Genomic DNA, 13,606 nt, shown 5'->3' on the forward strand with positions numbered 1-13,606 from the left:
AAAAAATGAGCAGTGTTTTCCGTGTAATTACTTTCATTATACAACAATTAAAAGATTGATTCCAGTTCTGTACTCCATTATTTATTTGCTTTAGCTTGTTCTCTGTGTTCTGGTTTTGAAAAAGGAAAAAAATGGAAAAATGAATGGTCAGTCTTGGAAGTGGGAATGTTTTTCAGTGTTTATGGGAGTTATTTCTCTTATTATTAAACTTAACCCTCCCTAATGGTCCTTGAGAAATGGGAGTCTCAATTGCATGTCTGCCTTCAACAAGCTTCATGATGTTGAGGAGTCACTGCCCATCTCTTGTTTATCTTTAAAATAATAATGGTTGTCCCTTATCTTGTGAAAGCCTGACATGAAATGAAGAAGTTATCTGACAGTTAGGTACCATCTGTTCTTAGGTTAAATATTGGTAATACAGGAATTAATTGCTTGGTTAAAAATGTTGGGAATGCAGAAGGTGTCCATATTGTCTCAAACAAAGTGGATATTGAATTATCTATGGATGGATAACTCAAGGTTGGCAGGTTGCAAGGCTGACTGTGGTAAAATGGTAGAAGTCTTGATCACCTGCACAGGTGGATTGTTTTGGGTTTTTTTTTGTTTGTTTATTTTGTGGTGGATTTTTTTGTTTGTGGTTTGTTTTTTTTTTTAATTAAGGAGAAGCCTAGAAAACAGTGTTTAGTCTTTTAGGCAGTGTTTTCTGTACATGGTTGTCTGAGACTGTGCTGATCTAATAGGAAGTCACAGTATAACAGTCTCTTGCCACTAGCTTAAGTGCAAGGTGAAATGGAAACATTTATTTTCCAGATCAGACATTGATTTAGTAACAGCTTTCTATTACTACAAATTACTGATACAGAAGTTAGCATTTCCCCCTCTTTGAAACAGCCTGGTATGTTCAGAATGCGTTACATGCTCCGGCAGCTTCACATAGCTAAAAGATGTTTGGCTCCAACAACAGGGTTGTATTCCTGTTATATGGACCAGACTTAGAGGAAATATAAAGTCACAGTTACGATTGTTGAGAGGTGTACTTGTTTCCTTTGTTTTTTCCTCCCTCTTTTTTTTTGTTCTTCTTTTCTCTTTCTTTTCTTCGACATCTAGGGAACATGCAACCTCTGGAAATGCTAAGAAAGCACATCCGTTTCCTTATGATTTTCTAGTACACCTCATTCCATCTACAGTTATTGTTGTTTGCTTTAACAAGAGTTTTGTCTTATGTTATAGCAAAAGTCCGTTGCTTCATTTTAGATATGACAAAATAATTTTTTCTTCAGTTTGTAATATTTATTTTAAGGTGTTTTCTGCTGTTCTTTCCCAATGGAGTGATCCTATTCTATAGAAGCTGAGAAAGGGAGAGAGCAGTGTCAAGCTTGAGGACTCTTCCTCAGAGACTGGTAACTTCCTGGAGTGTCTTGGATTGTTTGAAACAACCCTACTGAAGTGTAGGAAAATACACAGTACATAAATATATAGTAAATGGATCTGAAAAACTAAGGAATATAAGAAAAATAATATAGCATATATTGCTTGCCTATAATATAATAATATGTATTGCTCGCATATAGTCCAGCAAGTAACTTCTTTAGTTCATGTAGTTTTTCTTCTTGTGATCTTGAGAGGTTCTTTGCACATTTTGTTCAGTATCAGAATATTGGAATTTAACATCACCATCAGGCAAATAGGAGGCCAAAAAATATGGTAATGGGATTGTGATCATAGCAGAGGCAGAGAGAGGCTAAATTAGAGAAAATAAAAGCATGTTGTGAATCATATAAACCTTAACTTCTGTGTGCTGGTAGTCAGCCATTATCAGATTCAGGTCAAAGTTAGAGCAGATTTCTTACATAAATTAAGAAAACCGTTAATTTCTTTTAATTCCTAAACCAGTTTCTGATGTAGAAGATAACATGTTTTAATTTACTTGTTAATTCATCTGATCTTGAAAAACTGGGGACACTGTTTTTTACCTACTCAAAATATGTGTAGGTCCCTTTAGGCTAACTTAACACAGAGCTCTGAAAGGCTTACAGTTCAGTTACTCTTTATAACAACAGCAGAGATACTTTCTATGGTGCAAAATATCTCATGAGAAATTGTCTAATGAAAGATGTGGCCCTTTCCTAAATGTATATGTATATATCTTCTATAGAGGGGATATTTTCTAAATAAAAACTTTTGGGTATTTACCTTCTGTGCTGGATTTTGGAATGTTATTTCATGTCTACTCAGCTTAGAAATGTTTCACTTTTAGAATTTTCTATTTGAATCATTCCTTGGATACCATTTCTTGAACACATTTTTATAATGCATTTTGCTGAAACACCATGAACTTCTGTGGAAATCCATAAATTAAGGATAAGAATAGAATTTAAACTCTATACAGTACACAAGTCAAACTTCTGGTGCTCTTTTACATAAATTTATTCATGTTTATAACAAATGCAGTTGTATGCATTTTTATGTTATTTTATATTTTTATATTTATATTTGCTTATATGATACAATTTATAAAAGTTTATTTATTATTTTATATTTTTGTGTAGCATTTAAATGAATAAGACAAATATAAGACCTTATTTTATCTGGCTGAGTTTTTTATTTTAAAACAAAGCATGCCTTTTCTCTTTTTAAAGGGGCATTTATGGCTAACACTATCAGAAACTTTGTGCACCCACAAAAATAAGTGGGGAAATTGCATACTTCAAAATAAAAAGCACATAATCAATCTCCCAGTCACTTAGCAATGCATCAGGAAGCATTCTTCAAATGCACTTCAGAGTATGGATTTGTCTCCGCTTTGTAAATTAGTAATGGGATTTGAAGTATCAGAAGTCTGTTTGTTTTCATCATGTGGCAGGTTCTGAAGAATCTCTCTCTTAGGGTGTTTTTTTTTTTTTTGAAACCTGGCCTGACAAAAACTCTTTTGATCTCAGATAGTTATTTGAGATGTTAGTGTCTCGTAGAGCTTCCCAAGAAAGACAGAGGATGAGCCAAAGTGTGGTTTTAGCTAATTTATAAAATCCATTAAGAGATAAGATGAAGACAGAACTTTATTTTCATTTCACAAGACATCACATTTCACTTCATAGAAGAAGTATTCAGTAATTCTATGCTGTCACTTCTGAGTACCTCCAAACATATCAAGGAAAATGCAGTTTTTATTTTTCATTTAGCTGCCAGAAAATATTGTTTAAATTACATAAAAATAAATAGGCAAAAATAGGAAGATTCTTCACAGAAAAAGAAAAGGATCAAGTACTGAATTATTTTTTCACAGTGTAAAGGTTCTTGAGAAGTATCACAAAGCTTTTGCTTTGATGAATGAAGAAATGGTCTAACATCTTATTTTAAAAGAGGAAAGAAAAAAAACTTGATTTGCAAGAACATGTTTGTAAAGTTAATGCTAAATGCATTAGTCAAATTCTTTCAGAAGCTCTGATTAACTGTTAATTTAACTATCCATATCCCTTTCATGTCATCCATAAAAGAGAGAGTACTTCTATAATAGTCTCTTTCTAGTCTTTCTTTTGAAATATCATAGAGAACTCATTAAATATTAAAACAAAACTCGAACAGTCTTTCTAAGGATAACTTTTAGAGTTAGAAGTTCCCTCCAGCAATATCCATATTTTAAAAAAAGTTACACCCTGATCCAGGGCAAGTTTAAATCTGACATCACGCAGCAGTGATTTAGGAAGCCTATCATTTTACCTGTATCTTACACTAGTATGGTAATACTCTGTGTATAACCTTGTATATCAGTTAAGCAATATTGTTCATCAGGAAGAGAAGATTCAGGTTTATGCCGATATTTCTTTCCCTAAATCCTTCAAATGAATACTAGTGGTGTTTGGGGTATGGGTGGGAGCACCACGTTTAAACATCTCTATGTTTATGTATTTGTGAGAAAATTCAGTTTTCCAGTGGCATAGACTAAGGGTTTCCTGCCTGGTGATTACAGGGTACACATTAATTCAGTTTCAGTCTATTATTCGTTACTGGTCATTAGTATAATGTTTTGGAAAGAGACAATTTATGTGAAGTGCTTCTTAAGAAGAAGGAGTTTCTCAAAAGCAAGGAAGAGATTGCTTTTAAATTACACCATTTCAGCAGATTAAAAAAAAGGTTAATTTTGATCATATCAGTTTGTATCATATTTCCATTGCTGGAAACTGAACGAGAATGTAAATGTCATTGAGCGGATGATTGGTCTCCGTGACTTCATTTTCAGGCCTCCAGAGATGAAGTTTAGGGTGGATATGCCAAAAGCCCAACAAAACCAAACAAAACCCAAAACCTGTTCATGATACAACTAATATAAGAGGGGAACTGTGCCACAATTGGTAAGAGCCCTACAAAACTTGGGAAGTACAAAGTATTACATATTGTCACAACAAACCTTTCAAAAATCAAATTAAAAATAAAAAGGAAAAAAATCAAAATTCAAAATACCATCTTACAATTTGAGGGTCTGTTAATCCTAGGAAAAAACAACAAGTCCCCTTTCCCAACCCCAAACTCCTTAATTGGGGTGCATTTAGTAGTAGAAGCATTATTTTTACATCTTCTGAAGTTTAGGGTACTGGAATGGGTTTCAGGTTATTTGGGGTGATTACGTACTTGTTCAGTGTAGCTGCTTTGTTCAGTGAGCTGTTTCATTCCTGAGTTTCCACTTTATCAGGCTGCGTTACTGAAGTGATCCTGTGCAGGATGAGATCCAGGTAGTCACAGTAGCCGATGCCGCATCTCTGCGAATGAAGTCAGGCTCTGGCTGTTTCCCACACCGCTTGCATTTCTCTCTCTATAAATGCCTACAGCTGTTGTGATGTATAACTGACTTATTTTCCCTTGTCAGAGTTAAAACCATCATGATTTTTTCTTGCAAATAGAGTGTGTGCCACAACTGTGACAGCGTCATGTATTCATAACATTTTTGTGAAGAATAAGATGTAATTTAAACTGTAAATGATTCCTTTGAGTCATACCTAGACTCTGTGGTCGCTAGGCAATAATAATTTTAGAAATACCTATGGTGGTTGTTTTTCTAACACATGAGGATTTACTGACTTTTGCATAGAGAAATGTTCTCTGCTGTTGGCTTTGAAAGGAAGCAGGAAGGATTTGCGTATTGGACTGTTGAAACTGTAGTGTCAACACAGCTGGTGAACTGCACGGTGTGATAGCAGTTGTTGCAGGAGAGCTTTAATAAATAGTCTAGTTAAACTATAATTAACATATAGAGTTGAATGAAGTACATTTAGCTTAGAGTACAAATACTTCAAAGGAAAGAAAGTCCAGGATATAAGCTGGTGCTGTGTGATAAGCAACTTCCCTTACCCTGATATATTTATGACCAGCAGTCCCCTCCCGTCCTCCTATGCAGCTTGCTAGACTGAAAACGTGAAATTGCTTTAAACCCCCTCTCTCTTTGGTTGTTTCTTTTTATATAATCCCTGTAGATGTACTCACCAGCTCTACTTCTGGTGCAAGCATCTCTTCTGAACATCAATGGCCATGCTAGCTCGCATGTCTCATGCGCAATGGCACTAATACTGAATTACGTCTGAACCTTTCTGCTTCTGATTTTTTTCTAACTGTTGGAAGGTACAGCTTCTAAGAGAATGTTCACAGTGAGTTATAATCCTGTTCTATTATCCATGTCCTTCAGGTTATCTGTTTCTTTCCACAGGTATTTCAGACCATGCTCTTCACTAAGAGGGCTTTGTGATTTTGTCATTGATATAAGCTACTAAAAATACTGAAATGGTGCTTAAAATTGATCTTTTACAAGCTTCAGTAGTAATGTATTCTTAGGCCCGTTTTACTTCACCAATGCAGCTTCCCAATGAGTCATTATCCAGTCTACATTTATGGTACCCATCTTCACACTCTTCACGTTAACTAATGGTTGTTCTATGTACATGACCTTAAACGATTTGCTGACATCCAGACAGACTATTTGAACTGCATTCTTCCTCCACATTGCCCAACTATCAAAGAAGTAAATATTTAGAGTTAATATATTACTCTGATAATCATATTTTGACTTATATGTTATTTTCCTTTCATCTTTATGTTTTTCCTCTTTCACTATTCTAAAGGCATAGGTTATAGTTTTCTTGGTTACTTGGATCACTTCCTCCTGTTTCTTCTTACATGTAAGTCCTGTATTCATGTAGTATTATGGTACTGTTGTTACAAATCCTTCCTGTAAATTCAGAAACCTCTTCTTTCAGATTTTAGTGATAGAGATTATCCATTCGCTTGGTTTGTACACAGTAAGCTTTTGCTTCTATTAAGTGTTGTAATTTCTGTTTCTGAAACCTCATTTATAGTAGATAAGGATCTGTATCCATGTGTTTCTGAAAGGAAGAATAAAGAAATGATGTTGCTGTTGGAAACAAGCTTACTATGAGTAAGGAAAACTTCATCTGTAATGTATTTGCCAGCTTTTATTTTTGCTTTGACTTAATAGCCTTGGACACAATGGTCATAACCAAGTCTTTTCTTCCTTATGCCAAGCAACTGCATTGTTCTCCCTTTTGAGAGGGCTATATCCGTACTTGTAAAATAAGGGTACCAGCATGTAAACACATTAGAAAGAAGGCAGGCTCTGGTCAGAATATCAAATGTCTTTTGAAGGTAACTGTCTGAGTGCATGCTCTCCACTATAAAAATAAGGTAACTTACCTTTTCCAGACAGCACTAAGCACAATTGCTTTGACCATAGGGAAACACATATATAGAATGTTCAGTTAGGTTTATATTGCAATTTACTTTATGATAGCTGTCTTTGACAATGTAGTAACTAAGCATTGTCTTAAAGCATGAATTTATCCAGAGAGAGGCAATTTATCAGCATACATTCTCGCAGTGTGGTTTTTAAAAGCATATAAAGCTACATGTGTACTTAACCTATCAAAAGCTTTGTTCTTTCTGCTTTCTATGCTTTCTATGCTTTCTGCTCGCTATGCTTTACAAGTAGGGCACCACATATTTGCAAACTTGGGTTATTTTTTTAATGACCTCCCTTCATTTTTTTTTTTAAAGAACCAGAAACCTAACTGTATTTTAGATGGCACTGATGGAGGACGTGCTTGATAGTAAGCTTAGCAGAAGAAAACAATACATCATCCTGAGTTTTGAACTGTTTTCTGGAAGATATTAATCAAAAGACTGATGGCCATTAATGGACAGCTGTGGTTCTCTTTAGGAGGTAGAATACATTTCTCTTTCTCAGTAAGCAGAGAACTATTTAATGAGTTGGATTAGCAAGAGATCTTTAGCAAGAATATGTTTAACATGTTGTGTGTTCTACTTGGATGAGATGCATTTTTCTACAATTTAAAAATGAGAAAACCTGCTTGAAATTTCCTGAGGGCAGCATAAATCACTGCCCACTTGAAATAATTGTTGCTGGGATGGTTCATAAAACACTTAACCACATTGCAGAACAGCCTCATCTGAAGCTACTGTTTAAATAGCTTTGCATGCCTACCACTTTATACTGATAAATTTCTTCCTGTTATTTCTATATCATAGTAAATCTAATATTTTTGTTGCTATTAGGTCAATAATTATTGATCATGTAGTCATTCAGCGTAATTGTTTAGTGCTACTATGAATTAATGTACAAATTGATAATGGAGAGCCGTTCCTTTTTATTTCAATAATTTTTCTGGGAAGGTAGAAGCAAGTGCACAATAATTTCTGAAAACGAAGGGATTTTAATATTTAAAATGTGATAGTTTATTATAGCTGTTTCTCAGCTAATAGCTTAAATTTCTTGTTTCAAAACACACATGCTTAAAGCTTCCATAAAAGTGATTGATGTATGTAGAAATAATTTATGTGCTGTGCACAGTGCTGGAAGGGACAATATGCACAATCAAGTGAAGTTTCCTGCAGCTGTAGTTCTATGTCACCTGTGCAGATCTCACCAAGGGGAGTAGATGTCCAGTTCAAAAGTCCACATCCTACAAATCATCTACTCTTTTGGCACTGCAAGATATGGGTCACAAAGTATTTGCCCGTTGTTTTCTACCTGTAGTAAACAACAAAGAGTATCAATACCAGCATTGAAGTGTGGGACAGGAAAAAATGCAGGAGAGATTGAGAGCATTTTATTCTGACACTAGCAGTACATTTGCTAAATTGAAAAAATGAAATGGAAAATTTTGCCAATTTATTTAAAAATCTCTAATATTAGTAGCTACTGGAAGATTTCTAGGAAAGAGTTCAAAGCATATATACTTAACGCACTTCCAGTCTGCTGAAATTTGTGGCTGAGAGGCTTCCTGATCTGGGTTGATGTCGTTCATTTAGTATTCTTCAGTAGATTGGTTTTTTGTGTGTGTGTGCTGATAAGTTTTTGAAGACATGTTAATTCAGTCTCTTCAGCATAGTGTGGCAAAGGATTAGTATTGTGCAAAGAAGTACCTGTTGTCTTTTTTTCACCTCCCACTTCCTAGTTTCTCCTAATTCTTGTATTAAAAGAGACAGTAAATGCGTGTTTACCTTTTCCAGAACATCAGTCATTTTATAGATTTCTTCAACATAACATACAGGGTTTTTATGGCTTCCCTGCAGGCTGAAAGAATCCTTATTCAATCAGTTGTTCATTATATGAAAAATATTTTATACCTTTTATCTTTTCTGTTACTTTAGTTTTCCCTTTTTTTCCTGTATGATTCAAAGAGAAGTAGAAAAGCAAAAGAGGCAAATGAAACATCATGCCAATTTTTTCCAGCATCTTCTAAGAAATAGTTCTCTTCACTGATCTTCCTCCCTCATCCACACCCTCATTCTTGGTATCTTGTTTAACATGTTGATTTATCTATGGTGTCGTACTTTAACTGTAGCCAGCAACCAAGCGCCACACAGCCACTTGCTCATATCCCCCGCCCCAGTGGGATGGGGGAGGGAATCAGAAGAGCAAAAGTAAGAAAACTCATAGGTTGAGATAAGAACAGTTTAATAATAGTAGTAACAACAACAACAGCAACAACAATAATAATAATAATGTGATGAAAAGGAAAACAATGAGAGAGAGAGAAGCGAAACCCAGGGAAAAAACAAGTAATGCAACTGCTCACTGCCCACCAACTGACATCCCGCCAGTCCCTGAGCTGTAATCACTGCCCTCCCCCGGCCAACTGTCCCCAGTTGATATACTGACCGTGACGTCATATGATATGGGATATCCCTTTGGCCAGTTCGGATCAGCTGTCCTGGCTGTGCCCCTCCCCTCCCAGCTCCTTGTGCACCCGGCAGAGCATGGGAAGCTGGAAAAGTCCTTGACTAGTGTAAGCACTGCCCCGCAACAACTAAAACATCAGTGTGTTATCAACATTATCTTCACGCTAAATCCAAAACAGAGCACTATACCAGCTACTATGAAGAAAATTTACTCTATCCCAGCCAAAGCCAGGACATATGGGTAGTTTCACCTTTATCTCCTTGTTTTCCTCTTGAAATCCAAACAGTAAATACTATTTACAGTTTTCAGTTAAGCTGGTTGTGTTTTCTATCTAGACTTTAAGTTTTTCAATTCAGCTGTTTCCTTTAATTTCCTTATTTTCTTTTTTTTTCTCTTTAGATATTAACATAAAATTAATTATTTTGTGATCATCCTCACAAAAACCATTCCTATAAGTAGCAGTTTTGCAGAGATTGAAAAGAAAAATGTCTTCCAGAGCATTTGTCCTGGGCTCAAGTGCAGCAGTTAGGAGACACCTTCCTCTGCTTTCCAGCTATGCCATGTTTAGTAGATGATACGGTCGGTACCTAGTGACTGTGACCAAACAGTGTGTTGCATAAACCCAAAATCAAATCTCTTTTTTCATAATGACCATTTTGCAAAAGATTCTATCTTCTGATTGAAAATATCTGAATCTTTTCATCAGTTGTGGATTTTTTGGGTAGGAAATTATGTATGTCTCGTGAAAGTGTGATTTTCACCATTTTGTATTTGTTTTTTCACTCTCCATACACAAATGTGAGATGAAGTGCTTTCAACAGACCCGGTAATTTCCTTTTAAGGCTTTTTGTAACCATATCATGTGACAATATTTTCAACCAGGAGATTGCAAAAATAAAATGTCATGATAAAAATATACATTTTCAGGTTTTTTTTCACCAGAGATACAATGCTACCACATTATAGCTTTACATTCTTCTCTTCCAGTCATAACTTTCATTAAGTTTGATCCTCAGTGTATTCAATTCCATATCCTCTACTGAGAGCTCTACTTCTTCCAGGATTTGTCCAAAATACTGTAATTAGGACACACACATTAACATTTTCTTCCCTTGTAGCCAAAGGAAAATTCCTGTGGATATGGCACAACTGACATGTTGACTACACTGTTCTGTCTGGTACTCAGATGTTTCTTTTTAGCATTGCTACATTTATCACATTTCCTTCTCTGTGTTTTCACATCAAGTGTAGAGGTTGTACAAGTGTCTCACATCTGTTCCCTTTTGGCTGAAAAATTGCGCCAACTTTGACCCTACTCTCCTCATTAATCCTTTGGAAACTCTTGAGAGCTTTAGTCACATACACATACTTTTTGTGCTTCCTGTGGTCAGACATCACCAAACTGTGATGACACTGGTTTCTGAGCCATTGTTAGTTTCCTCTGTGGAAGAATAAGATTCCTTTCTCATGATTACTTGAGCCTCCACTTCTCTGAGTATCTTTTGTCACCTCACACGGTTGCTTCTGATCCATGCGAAGGAGGTTCAAGTTGAATTATTTATTCCAGCATGAAAAACAACCAGTAACCTCTGTCTTGCTGTCATTGGGATCTTCTCTGACTTTGTATATTTTAGTTCCCAGGAGACAGACAGTCTGATTTCTAGAACTTTACTTATAATAAGCCTATTTTCCTTAGTACTGTTTTCTGAAGACTTTTAGTGGTGCTAGCATGATGTTCTGGTCTTCTGTCTCCCATTCTTTCAACTAAACACATATATCATCCTAACATCTCTCTCTCAAAATCTGAAAGAAATACAGTCTTAGGTGGTCTCTGAGGAATTACAGTATCATCCATTCCTTTTGAATTAGCTGCCCATATCTCTCCGGTTTCCATCATTTGCCACTGCTTGTTTTTCCTTTCTGTCTTTGAAGGCAGCAGATTTATACTGTTGCTTTTTTACTAGCTGGTCTTTCTCTGCCTTGTTTTTGCAGTTGCCTCCTTCCACTGATTACCTGTGCGTCACTCAGTTCTTTGATTTAGCTGCTCTGGTACAAGCAGTTTTACGTCCAGTCTCGTTCTTCCTTCCTTCCATCACACCCCGATTCCTGCCTGACGTTAATTGATCTTCTCGCTGACATTTCCAGTCTTCAGGTTTTCTCATCCAGCTCTACCTTCTGCACACATATGTACATATAGGTTATGCATATGTAACTTCTATCAGAAACAAATTTCAGAAGAAAAGCATTTGGGTTTGAGTTTTCAGTGGTTGAAATGCTTACAATTTCTGTTACTCTCTTTTATACACTCTCCACTGTGAACATATGCAGTTGTTTCAAGAGGTGAGGCCTTGCTTTACTTTCTCTACAGTGATGTATACAGATTGTTTATGAAGAAAGGAGATTCCACTTATAGTAACTCGAAATGCAGTGATTTAGAAGCAACAGCCATTTCACTTTACCAAAGAACAGAAATTACCTTTTATTCTTTAGTGCATATACTACAGTAATTAACAGCCACATTATAATAAATAACATACTTTGTTCACTGCGAGTAAGTGGAAAATTGGGCCAAATAGCCTTTTGGTGCTGGCTTCAGTATAGGAATTAATGTTTTCAGTTTCTACTATAGATAGATCAGATGAACCGTACAGAGTGCTTACTCTATAATATGTCAAATCATGGAAATGCACCTTCAAACAAGAAAATAGTGCTCTATTTGGAATAAAAGCAAATGAATATTCTTGCAGTAGTATTTATCACCTTAAAAAAAGAAAACCATCGTCTTTAGATCCCATTAGGCTAAATCTTGATCGTTTGAAAATGTTGTTGTCAAATCCCATTTATTTTATTTTTTTCAGTCTGTTTCTTTTTTCTAGTTTTGATAAATTTCTGATTTTTTTCTGAAACAATGGTCATTAAAGTGGTTTCACTGTTATGTTCCCTTAGAAAAGTCCTGCTCCTGATATTTCTGTGCAGGTGCAGGATTTAGAATCTGCATATCTGCACCGAATCCTTATGTTGCTGTATAATGTCAGTGTAAGGTGCCTTGTGTAGCCTAAGAGCTGCAGAGAGGTGGACACTTCAAAGGATTGGGACCAATCCTTCCAGCACCTGGACAGCTATGTTAACTTTGCTGTGAAATGAGGAACGCTTGCTTTAACATCTCATTTCACAGCATATAAGTATGGAATAAAACTATTTGGAAATCCATCTGTATATATGTCACCAACCATGATGACTGGATTGATAAAGAATCCTTTTAAAGTTGGCCACACAGCTGCTGTGGCTTCACCATGAAGAATGTCAGGGTAGCTCTGTGCCATTTTTCTGGTAAATATGTTTCTAATGTAGCCCAGTAAGCCATTATTGAAATTGTTTCACTGTGAATAATTACACTCTATGGTTCTTGAATATATTAGCTAGGGGAAATATTGATTACAATAATTGCTAAGATTAATTGTGGGATTGATGTTATTTGGATAGAAAACTTCTGGTTAAAGGCAGGCAGTTTTGACCATGAGCAAGAAATGGTTGCCTTGCAGGACAGACTCTGAAGTGTGTTCTGTTCCTGAAAATGAATGGTTCCCTAATGCTCTAGTGTTGTGAGATTTCACATGATCTGAAAGAGTTGTCTGCTTGTTCCTTTAGTATTCCAGTTTTACCAAAGGCTTTCCTTTCTTTTGATTCACTTCACCTAAATTTATGTTTATGATCTGCTATTCTGACTATTACTTAAGAAATCTGAATAATTAGTCATAGCCTGGAGAAGATGGCATCTGCTCCATCTATCTTACAGACACTGTGTCTATTGCAGATTGAAAGTTTCGAGCTCTTTGCACTTCTGCTCAGGACAGATTTTTGTCAGTTTTAGCCTGAAGTGGAGCTGAGATAATGTGTGTGGGCAAATAGACTGTTTTAAGGGTCAGTTCTGTGAGCTAATTAATCAGCATTTTCAGTCCACAAGGGGAAGGTGTTTCACTGAGCTTAACGGAAGCGATATTGTGTGGAGACGAAATTATGGACAAGAACTATCAGTTCTTCAGTTATTTTTTGAGAAATAATTCCTGACCATGGTGGAAAGTTTTGCTTTTTTAAAGACTTTCACAGGCTTCATAAATAAGTAATAAAAGTCAATTGGCCTCCTTGTACCAAAAGACGTGTGCAGCTTTGTGTGTGTGTGACAAGGTTACGCAACTATGAAGTTTTAGTTTATTTTTACTCTCATGAAAATCAGTGGGATAACTTGAAGAGTGGACAGTGTTCGGTGTAAGGATGGAAAGATATCATCCAAGAGTGCTGAGAATTTAAAACTGTAAAAGACACTGACCAAAGTCATCACTGCGTTTTAGATTGTCCTTCTAAGCAGTGAACGATAATGTTGAAATCATGTCTTTAAAACAC

At 35.9% G+C, this 13,606-nt stretch overlaps 1 protein-coding gene across 5 annotated transcripts in view; it reads left to right on the forward strand.

The window, feature by feature from the left end:
- The window catches only part of CACNA2D1 (calcium voltage-gated channel auxiliary subunit alpha2delta 1), a 422,362-nt gene that overhangs the window by 263,239 nt on the left and 145,517 nt on the right, over positions 1-13,606 (forward strand). The window lies entirely within an intron of this gene.

This window comes from Phalacrocorax carbo, chromosome 1 (genome assembly GCF_963921805.1).
Source record: "Phalacrocorax carbo chromosome 1, bPhaCar2.1, whole genome shotgun sequence".
Classification (NCBI taxonomy): domain Eukaryota; kingdom Metazoa; phylum Chordata; class Aves; order Suliformes; family Phalacrocoracidae; genus Phalacrocorax; species Phalacrocorax carbo.